Genomic DNA, 13,099 nt, shown 5'->3' with positions numbered 1-13,099 from the left:
AAATCTGTTTGGATGGAATACATTCCAAAATCTATCTTAACATACTCATTTTATAATAAACATTGCATCACCTTTAGTATATACAATGATCCAATAAGAAGTTATGGAGAATGCAAAATATTCATATGGCCACTTATATAATTACAAACATCATCTGGTGAACAGCAAACAGTCTAATAGTCTAATATGATTTTCATAAACAATGTGTAAAATGTGCCTTTATTGTGCTATCCCAGAACTTTCTTGCTCAAAGCTAGCACTCTACCCCTTGAGCCACAGCTCCACTTTCACCTTTTTGGTGGTTAATTGAAGAAAAGAGTCTCACAGATATTCCTGCGTGGGATGGTTTTCAACTGCAGTCCTCAGCTCTCAACCTCTTGAGTAGCTAAGAATACAGGTGTGAGCTGCTGGCACCCAGTGTCTGTTAAATTTTTATGATAATTTTATCATTGCTTAATGATATCTGAATATCAGTTTCCTTTGGTCTATAAATGGCTAAATTATAGAACTTGCCACCAGATATATTAGTTTTATTATATAGTTTTAACTCTTCTTACCCATTGATTTTTTTTCCCTTATCAGTTTCTTGATATACCAGGATTAGAAGAGTGACAGGAAATGGAGATTTCCTCAAACAAACCTGTTTTTAACTAATTCTAAAATGTATGTTCCCAGGAAAAATTTTAAACTGAAAAAATGAGGAAATAAATACTCAAGAGAGAATAAAGTATAAGAAAGTGTTTTTACTCATGGATCATGAGGTACTTTCGAAAGTAGTAATTTTTGAACATCTACATGGAGAATGGGATTTGGGAATATGGAAATGTTGTCTAGGGCAGAGTTAATTAGTTACCTTTCCTGGTTATGTGGTGTGCTGGATAGCTACATTAAAAAGCCTTTATATGAGATGCTAGACTGCAAAATAGAAAGTATCTTTTTATTATTCTACTGCATTTTGTTAAGTAATAAAATATCTTCTACTTTACAGGTAATAAATGAGTCTACATATATGCATCAGCTACATCAAGACCTTCCATAATATAAATCTGCAAAAATGGGGATTTATTCTGCTCTATTTTTACAAAACACAACTTATCCTTTAGTTGAAGAAATGGTGGCACTTTCTATATATTTTTGGCACTAAATTGCAGCACAATTCAAGAGAATTAAGATGTCATTAAAATGTATAGTTTGTATAAAACCCAGAACGTTAAAACAACAACAACAACAACATCATTTATACAATTGAATTGGTTTTCGTTTCTACATATTTGACCAGGAACCACTGGTTTCTGCTTGGCTTTGGTTCATGGATTGGTTCCCAGATAGCAAATTCAGCAGAAGAGTGGACATTCAAAATAGTCTTGTCTTGCTTATCAAAAGACAAAGACTGTCATGCTCAGAGGCTGTTTATTTGCAGTGGGTAAATCTACGTACTGTCATTACATTGGATTAGCTCCAAAGATTCTGAAGGAATTTAAGAATGAGAGCTAAAAGTTGAATGATTTATGAGCCATTCATTAAACCTTAATTTTTCGTTTTGCCTAGAATACTTTGTACAGCAAAAGCAGCTATTGTAACCATTTTTCACTTCCTAAAGTGACTTATAATTTTGTCACTGATCATGCAAATTATCTGTAGCATCTTTATTGTTTTCAATGTGTAACTTTTCCTGAGTACATTTCAGTTTTGTTTTTGTTTCTGTTTTTGTTTTTCCTGCTCAGTTGCAACTTAAAGCTGGCAACCTCAGAATGCTGTTCTAGTATTAAGAGCTGTACAGGATAATAAAAAAAATATTATATGGAATATTACAAACAGTAGAATGTACATCAAAAGTTATTGGTTATAATATTTCTTGTTTTCATAGTCACTGCAGAAGGACTGATGTCAACTATTAAAAGATGTTCTTCTTTAAATTCCAGTACTTTTGTCTAGTTCCTGTTGTGTTATGAAATATCTATCCTATTTTCTGTGGCTGTATTTTTTTTTCTGGTTTTGGGGCCTGAACTCTGGGCCTGGGCGCTGTCCCTCAGCTCTTCAGCTCAAGGCTAGCACTCTACCACTTGAGCCACCGCACCACTTCCAGCTTTTTTCTTTTTGCTTATGTGGTGCTGAGGAATCGAACCTAGGGCCTCAGGCATGCAAGGCAAGCGCTCTACCACTGAGCCACCTTCCCAGCCCCTGTGGCTGTATTTTTTGAAGCTATATTTCTTTCTCAATTCAATTTTTATTTAAATCAACATCTCTGAGTTGTACCTTGGGGGGAGTCCTTCGTAATATTTCCATTCATGCATAAAAGAACTCAAAGGAACTCCCTTTTTTCAACATGTTCCCTCATCTCCCCTCTTTATCCATCCCCTGTTTTAATAATTTACTTATCTTTTAAGTTGATTGGGGGGAAATAACTTTTGATTTTATCAGATTTTATAAGACTATTAGACATATTGATATCTCACTCTGCTTTCTTTTAGCAGAGAGGCTCACCTATTGTAGACTACACTAGTCCTACAAAGTTTTGACATAGAAAGGGAAGGTAAGACAAACTCTGTGTTTTCCATGTAGAGGGATACAGAACAAATGAGCATTGATGACTCAACTGTGTAGATATCAATATTAACAATGACTTTACTTCCTTCATGCCTTTTATGCTAGTTTAAAAGGTAAATGTTGCAAATTGCTGCTAAGATTTCTTCCAAGAGAGGTCATCATAACTACCCCATGTTAAGGTGGCATCTCTTGGTAGGGAACCTTTGAATTCCTGAAGATAGTTGAATTATATTCATTTGTCTTTCTTTGAATTAAAAGGGGGAAAATATTACTCTAAAATATTTATATTTATTATGAGATTCTAAACCCCCTTCCCTGATAGCTAAAAATAGGTATTGTTTTTGTTTGTTGGTTTGTTTTTTTGTGTGTTTTTGTGTGTGTGTGTCTTTTTTTGTCAGTCATGAGGCTTGAATCACACTTCCACTTCTGTTTTTCTGGTGGTTTACTGGGGATAAGAGTTTCATGGACTTTCCTGTCTGGGCTGGCTTTGAACTGCAATACTCAGATCTCAGCTTCCTGAGTAGCTAGGATGACCGGTGTGAGCCACCGGTGCTTAGCTTGAAGCTTCATAGTTCATTTTTTTACTTATTATGCATAATGCTCAGAGTTTAATTCTGAGCGTGACAGGGAAATAAAAGCAATTCAATGACAAATACATATTTATTGCAGGTAAAACTTGACCTGTGTTATAACTAATCATAACATACATATTCATACAGAAATTCATTATGTGGCTTTTAGATATCAAAAAGGATTATATAAAATAATATATATTAAATTTAATATATATATATATATATATACTAAAATGCATGTACTTCAATCTTTATGTTTTCGGAGCATTTATTTCAAATTGTATACATTGGGTAAATATATATACATACATATACAGTTGTAAAGTAAGAATTTAGAGAAGCCACATTTTGAGAGGTCAATTTCTTGACGTCTTTATTGCACAGTTAGGAAACAGGCCAGAGTGGAAAAGAAGAACAAAACAATATCAACAAACTAATTCAGCTCCAATGGAGAGCTGAATAGGGATGCCATTATGACCAAGTAAGAGCCGGGAGACAGGACATAGGACTTGAATATGGAGACATGTATCATGGCATGATGGGCCCTATGCTTGTCTGGGCTTAAATATGGTCAGGACAGGGGGTAGGGTCACAGGAAATCCCCAGGCACTGGACTGACAGGTCCAGCAACCCATCAGACAAGTGCCATCCCTGCCTCCAAGGATTCAGGCCAGGCCATCACCTGGGAGGTGGGCATGACCCTCCCCTAACATGAAAACAAGATATGGAGCCGTGGCCAATATGGTGCAGGCCAGACCTGACCTCCCTACTTCATATAGACATAAACATACATATATATGGTAGAAGGGGATATCTCTGTAATCATGCTCCCTATAAAAATATCAACGGCTCAGAAGCAACTAAACACATACAAAAATACTTCAATAGCATTAAAAACTATAAATGGGATATCAAAGAGAGCATGATATTAAGAAAAAAATCAGTGGAAGACAGTAGATAAGAGTCTTAAATTACTTGTATTACTCTTTTGCAACCTTTGGCAGCACAGCGTATAGTGAAATACTATCCACTTGCAAGAAAGAGAACAGTTAAGGGTGAGACTTTACCTTAGACATTAATGCCAGGTGTATCACAGTGAAACCCTTCACTAGGCAGACACCTAACACCCAATAATGAAAGACTCTAGCCTGGGTGTAGTGACTCATGTATGTAATCTTAGGCTGCTTGAGAAGCAGAGATTGGAGGCCAGCCTGGACAAAAGATTAATAAGAGATCATCTCATTCAGTATGCTTGGCATAGTGGCACGTACCTGGGATGCTAGCTACATGGAGGCCATATATAAGAAGACTGTAGTATGAAACCAACACTGAGCAAAAGTGTTAGACCTTAAATGAAAAATAACTAAAGCAAAAACTGGCAAAAGGCATGAATCAAGTGTAGAGGGCCTAGGAAGCCCAAGGCCCTCAATTCAATTCCCAGTATCACCAAACCAAACCAAAACTACAGAGACAAACCGAACCAAACAAACAACATGCATCAAAACAAACACAAACAAACACCTAAACACCTAGTACAGCTCTGGCACTATGAAGAAACCCAGAGCCCTTATTAGGGGATCCATTCTGCAGCCTGCACCATGACCAAGAAACTGTAGGTATATTGAGTTCAGATAAAAGTCACTGACCAACAAGCTTCAGCAGCCAGAAGAATCAGTCATATACCATTGCTAAACCTGCCTTGGTAGTTTTAAGAATCCACTATGTACATGAGAATCTTTTAGCACTTCAGTAGCCAAAGTGGTCCCAGAGTAGTTGCCACTTCAGTTGGTCTCCTCATATTCTTAGGACAGACTAATATTGTAGAGCATTCCTAGATCAAATCAGTCTATGAGGACTGGAGTACGTAGCTATTCCTTCCCACAGGCAAATGTTGATGAGTAATCACAATCAGGAAAAATTATCAACATAGAGATAAATGAAGTACCAGTTATTGACTAAGAAAAGACATATATATATATATATATATATATATATATATATAGTACACATATATATATATATATGTATATATAAACTTCTTGACAATTCAAAAATAACTGTTTTAGGGAAATTTGGAGAATTTCAAGAAAGTGCAGAGAAAATAATTCAAGAAAATGAAGAAAACAATATGTAACTAAACTGAGGAATTTAAGATAATGATTGAAACGATTAAAAGAAGTAAATTTTTGAGCTGAAAAATACAATTAACAACAACAAAAAATCTGTGGAGAGCATTCAGAGAATTGATCAAGAAGAAAAACACATAAATTCAACTATAGTCTATCTGAAAACATAAAGTTCCCTCTGAATCTCCTATAGATTCATCCAGTTTTAGAAGAAAACTAAAGTCGAAATTGAATTTGTACTGAATATATGCAGAATTTTCTTGCTTGCTTGCTTGCTTGCTTGCTTTCTTGCTTTCTTGCTTTCTTTTGTCTGACATGGGGCTTGAACTCTGGGCTTGGGGCTGTCGCTGCGCTCTTCAGTTCAATGTGACGGTTCTACCACTTGAGCCACAGCTCCACTTCCGGTTTTTGAGTGGTTTATTGGAGATCAGCGTCTCATGGACTTTCCTGCCTGGGCTGGCTTTGAACCACGATCTTCAGATCTCAGCCTCCTGAATAACTAGGATTACAGGTGTGAGCCACTGGAGCCAAGCTAATATTTATTTCTTAAATAATGTAATATACCATTAATGTACATATATATATAATTTACATTATATTAGATATGATTAAACTATAAGGGAGAATAGACACAGGCCATACATTGTTGCTTTACCATGTTTTGAACAGGACTTGAGTATCTGCAGATTTTGTTGTCCATAGTGTGCGGAGGTCTTGAAGCCAAACTTCTGAACAGTATGCAGTCAGACAGGAAGAAAGGAAAGAATGAAAAAGAGGAAAGGAAACATTTCAGATTTATGGGACAGCAATAAAAGTACAAAAGTTCAACTCGAATAAATTAAAGAAGGAAAAAATGAAGAAGTCAAACAGTTGCTTAGAAGTTATGCCAGAAAAACCTTCCATAGCTAGAGAAAAATATAAATATCCAAGTACAGAAAGTTTGAAAATTCCAATCAGATTTAATATGATAAATAAAACCACCCAACATGTTGTAATTAAGGTGTCAAGAACAAAGGATCCTGAAAGCAACACAAGGAAAGAAGGAAGTAGAATGTAATGTCATTCCAGCAGATTTCTCAGCAGTGAGTGGGGTGATAGATCTGAAATATGAAGGGAAAGAACTCTGCTAAACAAGAACACAAGATCCAGGAAAGCTGTCTGTACAAATGTCCTAACAGTGAAAAGTTGAAGGAATTTTCCCCACTTTTTTTTTTTTTAACAACAAATGGTCGATAGAATGCTACACTTAAAAAAAAAGAGAGAGAAAGAGAAAACAATGCTAATAATAAACACAAAATTACATAAATGTTACAAAACACTGGTTAAAAATAGTCAAACTCATAAAAGTAATGATGATGAATAAGCAAATACTTTTTATTTTATTTTTGTTAATTGTGGGGCTTGAACTCTGGTGTTGGGCTCTGTTCCTCAGGTCTTCAGCTCAAGGCCAGCACTCTACAACTTGAGCCACAGCACCACTTCTGGTGGCCACCAGCACCCGGCCACCAATTCTATTTTTGATATGAAGATTAAAAAGTTTAAAAAAGTATATTTTCGATATAAGACCCTTGTCCGTTGTATGGCTAGTAAAGATCTTCTCCCAATCCGTGGGCTTTCTATTGATCTTGCTAGCTATGTCCTTTGCCATGCAGAAGCTCTGCAACTTTATGCAATCCCATTTGTCCAACCTTTCTTTGATTTGTGGTGTTTCCGGGTCTCTATTCAGAAAATTTCGGCCTGAGCCAAGGAGACCTAGGGTTTCTCCTATTCCATCCTGTAATGTTTTCAGAGTGTCTGCTTTGACTTCGAGGTCTTTGATCCATTTGGAGTTGATTCTGGTGCAGGGTGATATATAAGGATCTAGCTTTAGTTTTCTACAAGTACAACAAATCCTCAAAGAAACAACTGCCCAATAAACAAGTGGGCGAAAGACTTAAAGAGAAACTTCTCTGAAGAAGAAAGAAGGATGGCCAATAGACACATGAAGAAATGCTCAACCTCCCTAGCCATAAAAGAAATGCAAATCAAAACAACATTGAGATACCACCTCACTCCAGTTAGAATGGCAAAAATCAAGAACTCTAACAACAACAGATGCTGGAGGGGATGTGGACAGAAGGGAACCTTACTTCATTGTTGGTGAGAATGTAAACTTGTTCAACCACTTTGGAAAGCAGTATGGAGGTTCCTCAAAAGACTCCACATAAAACTCCCCTATGACCCAGCAATCCCACTTTTGGGCATTTACCCAAATGTTTACAAACAAGACCACACTAAAGCTACCAGCACAACTATGTTTATTGCAGCATTATTTACCATAGCTAAGATCTGGAACCAACCCAGATGCCCCTCAGTAGATGAATGGATCAAGAAAATGTGGTATAAACACACAATGGAATTCTATGCCTCCATCAGAAAGAATGGCATTGCCCCATTTGTTAGGAAGTGGAAAGACTTGGAAAAAATTATATTAAGCAAAGTAAGCCAGGCCCAAAGAAACATAGGCTCCATGGTTTCCCTTATTTGCAATATCTAGTATATGTATGAGTCAAGTGGAAAAGGTCAGATAATGTGATGTTAGGAAAATGAACCCTTAGATATGTATTTTAATATTTTTTTTCTTTCATGCATGTGTTTCTAACGCATTTATAAGATTATTTCTTTGTTGCTTTGTATGTCCCTTCCCCACAGTATAACCCCTGCTTTCACTATATTTGATGTCAGTATAACTTGTGGAGGAGATGGGGAAAAACAAGTCGTTTAAGGATACAGGTGGACCTGTTGCAACAATGAGAAGTACAAGTTGTCATGTGGAAAACAAGCTTTACAATGTTGGTGCGGGGAGGGGGGGGGGGGGAGGGAAGGATTGGGACTGGGGGGGGGGGGAGGGGGGAGGATGGGAAGGGATGTGAAGGATAAACAAAGGAGGAGGCTGCAATGCTTGGTAAGAAATGTATGCATTATCCTGCCCATGTAATTGTAACCCCTCTGTACAGTATGTTCTCAAATAAAATAAATTAAATAAATAAATAAATAAAAAGTTTAAAAAATAATAAAAGCTAGCATAGTTTTAAGGAATATACAATATAAAATAATATAAACCTTACCATAAAATCTCATAATTTTATATATATATATATATATATATATTATTGTAAAGATACTGTAGAGCTGGGTACCAGTGGCTCATGCCTGTTATCCTAGCTACTCAGGAGGCTGAGATCTGAGGATCGGGGTTCAAAGCCAGCTTGGACAGGAAAGTCTGTGAGACTCTTATCTCCAATTAACCACCAGAAAACTGGAAGTGGCGGTGTGGCTCAAGTGGTGGAGCACTTGCCTTGAGCTGAAGAGCTCAGGGACACCACCCAGGCCCAGATTTCAAGCCCTATGACCACCACCAACAACAACAACAAGAACAACAAAAAAGATACTATACAGAGCAGTTATAGTCACATGAGTAAGGTAATGAGTACATTTCCTATGGAGCATTGTTCCCCCCTCCTTTGTTTTCCCCTACCATGCCTTCCCTTCCTACCTCCCCAACTTCTCTCTCCCCACCCCAAGCTGTAAAGTTCATTTTCAACATAGTGTCTTATACATCTCATTGTTACAATGAGTCAACCTGCATCCTTATTTCAGCATTTTGTTATTTCTCTTCCCCTCCCCTAATTAGAAAAATGTGTATACCAGATGCAGGGCAAATACAGTGATAACAGGAGTTATACCATCTAGGAAGAACGTACAAAAGAAACAAAAAAAAATCACACAGTACATTATAAATACATTAAAATCAACAGCAACAAGATAAAACCTCTTGCCCCCTTATCTTGTAGTTCATTGTGCTTAGCATCATCTTATATCATCATATGTGCATAGCTTTTGACCTTTTCTGCTTGTCCTAGACATATAGTAAAAAACTGAAAATTTTTAAAGTAATAACATAATAGTCATTATGTTCAACCAAAGTTAAGTTAATTTCAGATTTAAGCAATCTATTATGAGTATTCAATTTTTTGTAACTCAGAACTCACAAAGCAGTAACCTATGGTAGATATTTTTAAAAAGTACTACTAATAAGAAGAAGCAAGTAATGAAAACACAGCACTTGTTTGAAAAAAGGAAAGAAACGAAAAGAAAAGCCAAGCCAGGAAGAGAGTGGAAGAGTAGGAGATGCTAACTAGTGACTGACATCTACCCAAACCTCACATGTCATCAAAGAAGAGCTGGAAAAGGTGGAAAGCAGCCATCTATGGGTGGGTGACTGCAAGAAAGCACTGAAGTTCCACAAGTGAATGGGCCCAGACTAATAAAAATAGAACTTGGATAGTGGAAAAGAGAGAAAGACACCTTCAGCACATACAACACACAAATACATTATAGCAAAGGGCAGTGGTTGAGGACAAAGGAAGAAAGACTGAACCCATACACAGTAGTTTCAGTTGTGAGTTGAGAATCTTAAAAATGAATATAAAATGAAAAGAAAGAGAGCTGCAGTTCACTGAGCTCACAGAAGCAGCAAAGCAGTATGGGGACTGAGATTAAAAAAAGGACAACTCAGAAAAGACAACTTCAGCCTCAATACACAGGGATTCTGGAGTCTGCCTAATATGGTGGTTCCGAGAACAATCTCTTTTCTTCCCAGGTAAAATCTGGAGAAGCCTTAGCATTATTTTTCTCTGTAGTCTGGGTTCTTAGTCATTCTAGATCTTTCTGTTGGATACATATAACATATATATTCATTCATTAATATATATATATTCACACACATACACATATACATATACATATGTTAAGCTGAAATAATGCCATTTCTTACTGCTGGTGTTAAGCTGAAATAATGCCATTTCTTACTGCTGGCATGGAGATCTACTTCAACTCTAAAAAGTACTCCAGTTCAAAAGTTAACCAGATTTTTACAAAGCATGAGGTATCATTCTTAACAATACCCATGCAATCATTTTATATGTTCAAAGGGCTAGAATTGTAGTAAAGTACCCTAGAAGGGTAGAAGGATAAGAGCACTGAGTAGGGTGCTAAAACTTAGCTATTAAAAATAAAGAGTGTGAGAGAGGATATACAGGCTAAAGATATGTGAATTTAAAGACAGTGCTCTCTCTCTCTCTCTCTCTCTCTCTCTCAGATAGTCTTTCTTTCTCTATCTCTAGGATATTCCTCTCTCTCTCTCTCTCTCTTTCTCTCATTGGGATACTTAGTGGAAACGACTGCAAGAGTGAATCTATTTGGGTGATTAGAGCCTAGAAGACAGTCATAAAACGCAAAAATTAAAAAAGAGATTTGTAGACCAATTTCTTTGATTAACATAAAATGCAGTCCTAAAATTCATATAGAAGCACAAAAGTCCCTGAATAGCCAAAATAATCATGAGCAACAACAACAAAAACAATACTGGGGATATCACAGAAATGACTTCAAATTATACAGAACCTACTAGTAAAAAATAGCTTCATGATGGAACAATAACGGACCAGAAGAACAATTGAAAAGACCCATCAATGAATCCACAAAGCTAGCCATCTGCTATTAACAAAAAAGCTGCTTTCTGTGCGACTGTTTTTGTGCACTCTGATGAGAGGCAAGAGAATTGAGACCTTCAGTTTTGCGTTAATGAAAGTAAATGGTGATAAGGATGTTTTTAGATTCTTATTTGTTTTTGGATTAATTTGTATGCTTTATTAAATAGAAGAAATACACTATTTGGTGAAGCCACTTGTTTTTAATCCCAAACTAAGCTTATTTACAAAAGTATAGCTCTTGTTGATAACTTAAGTTTGAAATTTTAGAGTCTCTGCAAATAGGCTAGCAAACCACTGAGTAGCAACAGCATCTGAAAATAGGAGACTATAGATTGCTGCTTACAAGTACATGAAGAAACAAAATCTTCTCTTCAGAGTTTATTTTTAAATAAGAGCAGATAGGGATGTTGTTTAAGGAAACAAATGTGGCTTTCCACATATTGTCTGTTAATTAACAAAGAAATATGCTGACTGTGTAGGTTAAGGTAAGTCTTTGTACAAAACTGGCCAGTCTTCTAAATTGCTATCAATTTCTGTCCTACACAGTAATTATCTCTGTGGCTAGAGTTTACTTTAGATGTGTCTTGACAAATTGGTCATATTTTGTTTGAAATCCAGTGTATTCACTGAAGATATTTCCCTGCCAATCTTTTGGCCTATCTACCCTTTTGAATGGACTTTGAAATCAAGTAGGCAATAAGGATGTCAGAATTGCCAATATTCTTTTTTTTCCCCTAATGTATTTGCAGTTTTAGTTTATAAACTTATAACCTAAAAATAAATTTTGTTTTCAGGTTTAGCAAATACATGCAAGAAACTGCTTTTTCTTTTTGTGGCTTAAGGGATGCTACATTTAAAAACATTTGTAAAACCAAATGCTCCTTTTATAAAAATCACTTTGTTTTTATTTTTAAATATATTTGACTTCATAGTGTTTGACATTAGTACCATAATTTTATATTAGTTTTTATTGTACATTTATCAGTTATTTTGTATTTCCATTTTCCCATCTTCTCTTTTCTACTGTGCTGAGATGCTAGTGTCCTTTTTTCCACATTTCATAAATTCTCTTTAATGTATTTGAGAGGAAGTCTTACATTGATGGAGAGTAATTTTTTAATATCTTGCTGCCTTAATTGTGTAAATTCTGAGACAGGAGCCTTGATACCATCTGAGAATTTGTGCACAATGCAGAATTGATATTCTATAGAATTGATATTTAGTAGATCCTACTCAGATCTACTGAATCTGCATCTCAGTTTCACAAGTGTGCAAGTGATTCATACACACAAAACCCCTGAAAGGCCATGACTGAAGTCAGAGTGAACTGGACTATCTGTGAGAGCTTTATTTGACTTGTTGTTGGCATTAGCTTGATTTATTGTCAGAAGAACATTGAGATCAAAGCTGTATGAATATAGTAAGTTGAAAGGAAATCTATCAGACTTAAGGATTTTGTTATAAATATTCCTCTGCTTTGTCATTTGCCCATTGAAATCATAAAATGAATACTTTTCAGACTGCAATAAAACTAATCTATATGACAGAGTCAAGGGTAAAGTAGCACTAGCGTTATATTCTCTGAATTTGCCCGAAAGTTCAATTTGATCTGTTTGACTATAGTCATGACAAATATTCATATTTACTGCATGTAAAATAGGGGACAGGTCAGGAGACTGTTAAGAGATACTGAAGTTTGAGCTATTGGTTAGAATTGATGTGAAAAGGAAAGGATCCTCTTGATAAAATTTCAAAACCTAATGATATTATACTATGTAGAATATTTTAATAGTTATATTACTTTATTGCTGCCCCAAACCTGAGGCAGACTGCATGAATCCTGGATTCATTCTGTAGAACAGAATGCAGGGGAAGGGACAACATAAAGAGAAGAAAAATTCAAAGAAGACTGTTGGAGTTTGTGGTCACAAATGTCTGCACAACTCTATCAGAGTCAATGCCACGAGAAAGCGGGACAGTTGAGTTTGGATCTGTCTAGGTCAATTTGTGCCCTAAACATTTCTCCAATCTACACAGTTGAGAACCAATGAAAGATGGGCTTTTGTAAGTGGGTGGTCAGGGGAACACATGTGATAGGCAGTTTCATATACTCCTGATAAATTAATGAAAGTAATTTAGCTATTGATGACTTTGGGGGAAACTGTCTTACCATGAAAATAAACACTGTAAGAAGGTCAGATAGTTTTGTATTCTAATATAAACTATAATACACAACTAATTTTTTTTTCTTTTTTAGAACTTATTTGAAACATCTGTGTGTATTAATGGCACAAATTTCCTCCTAGGTATCTGGAAA

General features: G+C 36.0%; 1 protein-coding gene across 3 annotated transcripts in view; it reads left to right on the top strand.

Moving 5' to 3' along the window:
* Cd36 (CD36 molecule) overlaps positions 1 to 1,921 on the top strand; it is a 53,915-nt gene extending 51,994 nt beyond the window's left edge. For all 3 annotated transcript variants that reach the window (XM_042684567.1, XM_042684566.1, XM_042684565.1), the window contains exon 15: positions 989 to 1,921. The gene's annotated coding sequence lies outside the window, so the exon portion shown is untranslated. The remainder of the gene's footprint in view (positions 1 to 988) is intronic.
* The last annotated feature ends 11,178 nt before the right edge of the window (positions 1,922 to 13,099 follow it).

Source organism: Dipodomys spectabilis, unplaced genomic scaffold (assembly GCF_019054845.1).
Source record: "Dipodomys spectabilis isolate Male_0828 unplaced genomic scaffold, ASM1905484v1 ptg000089l, whole genome shotgun sequence".
In the NCBI taxonomy this organism is placed as follows: Eukaryota; Metazoa; Chordata; class Mammalia; order Rodentia; family Heteromyidae; genus Dipodomys; species Dipodomys spectabilis.
Note: the sequence above shows the minus strand (reverse complement) of the source record. Positions and strands in the feature narration are given on the sequence as shown.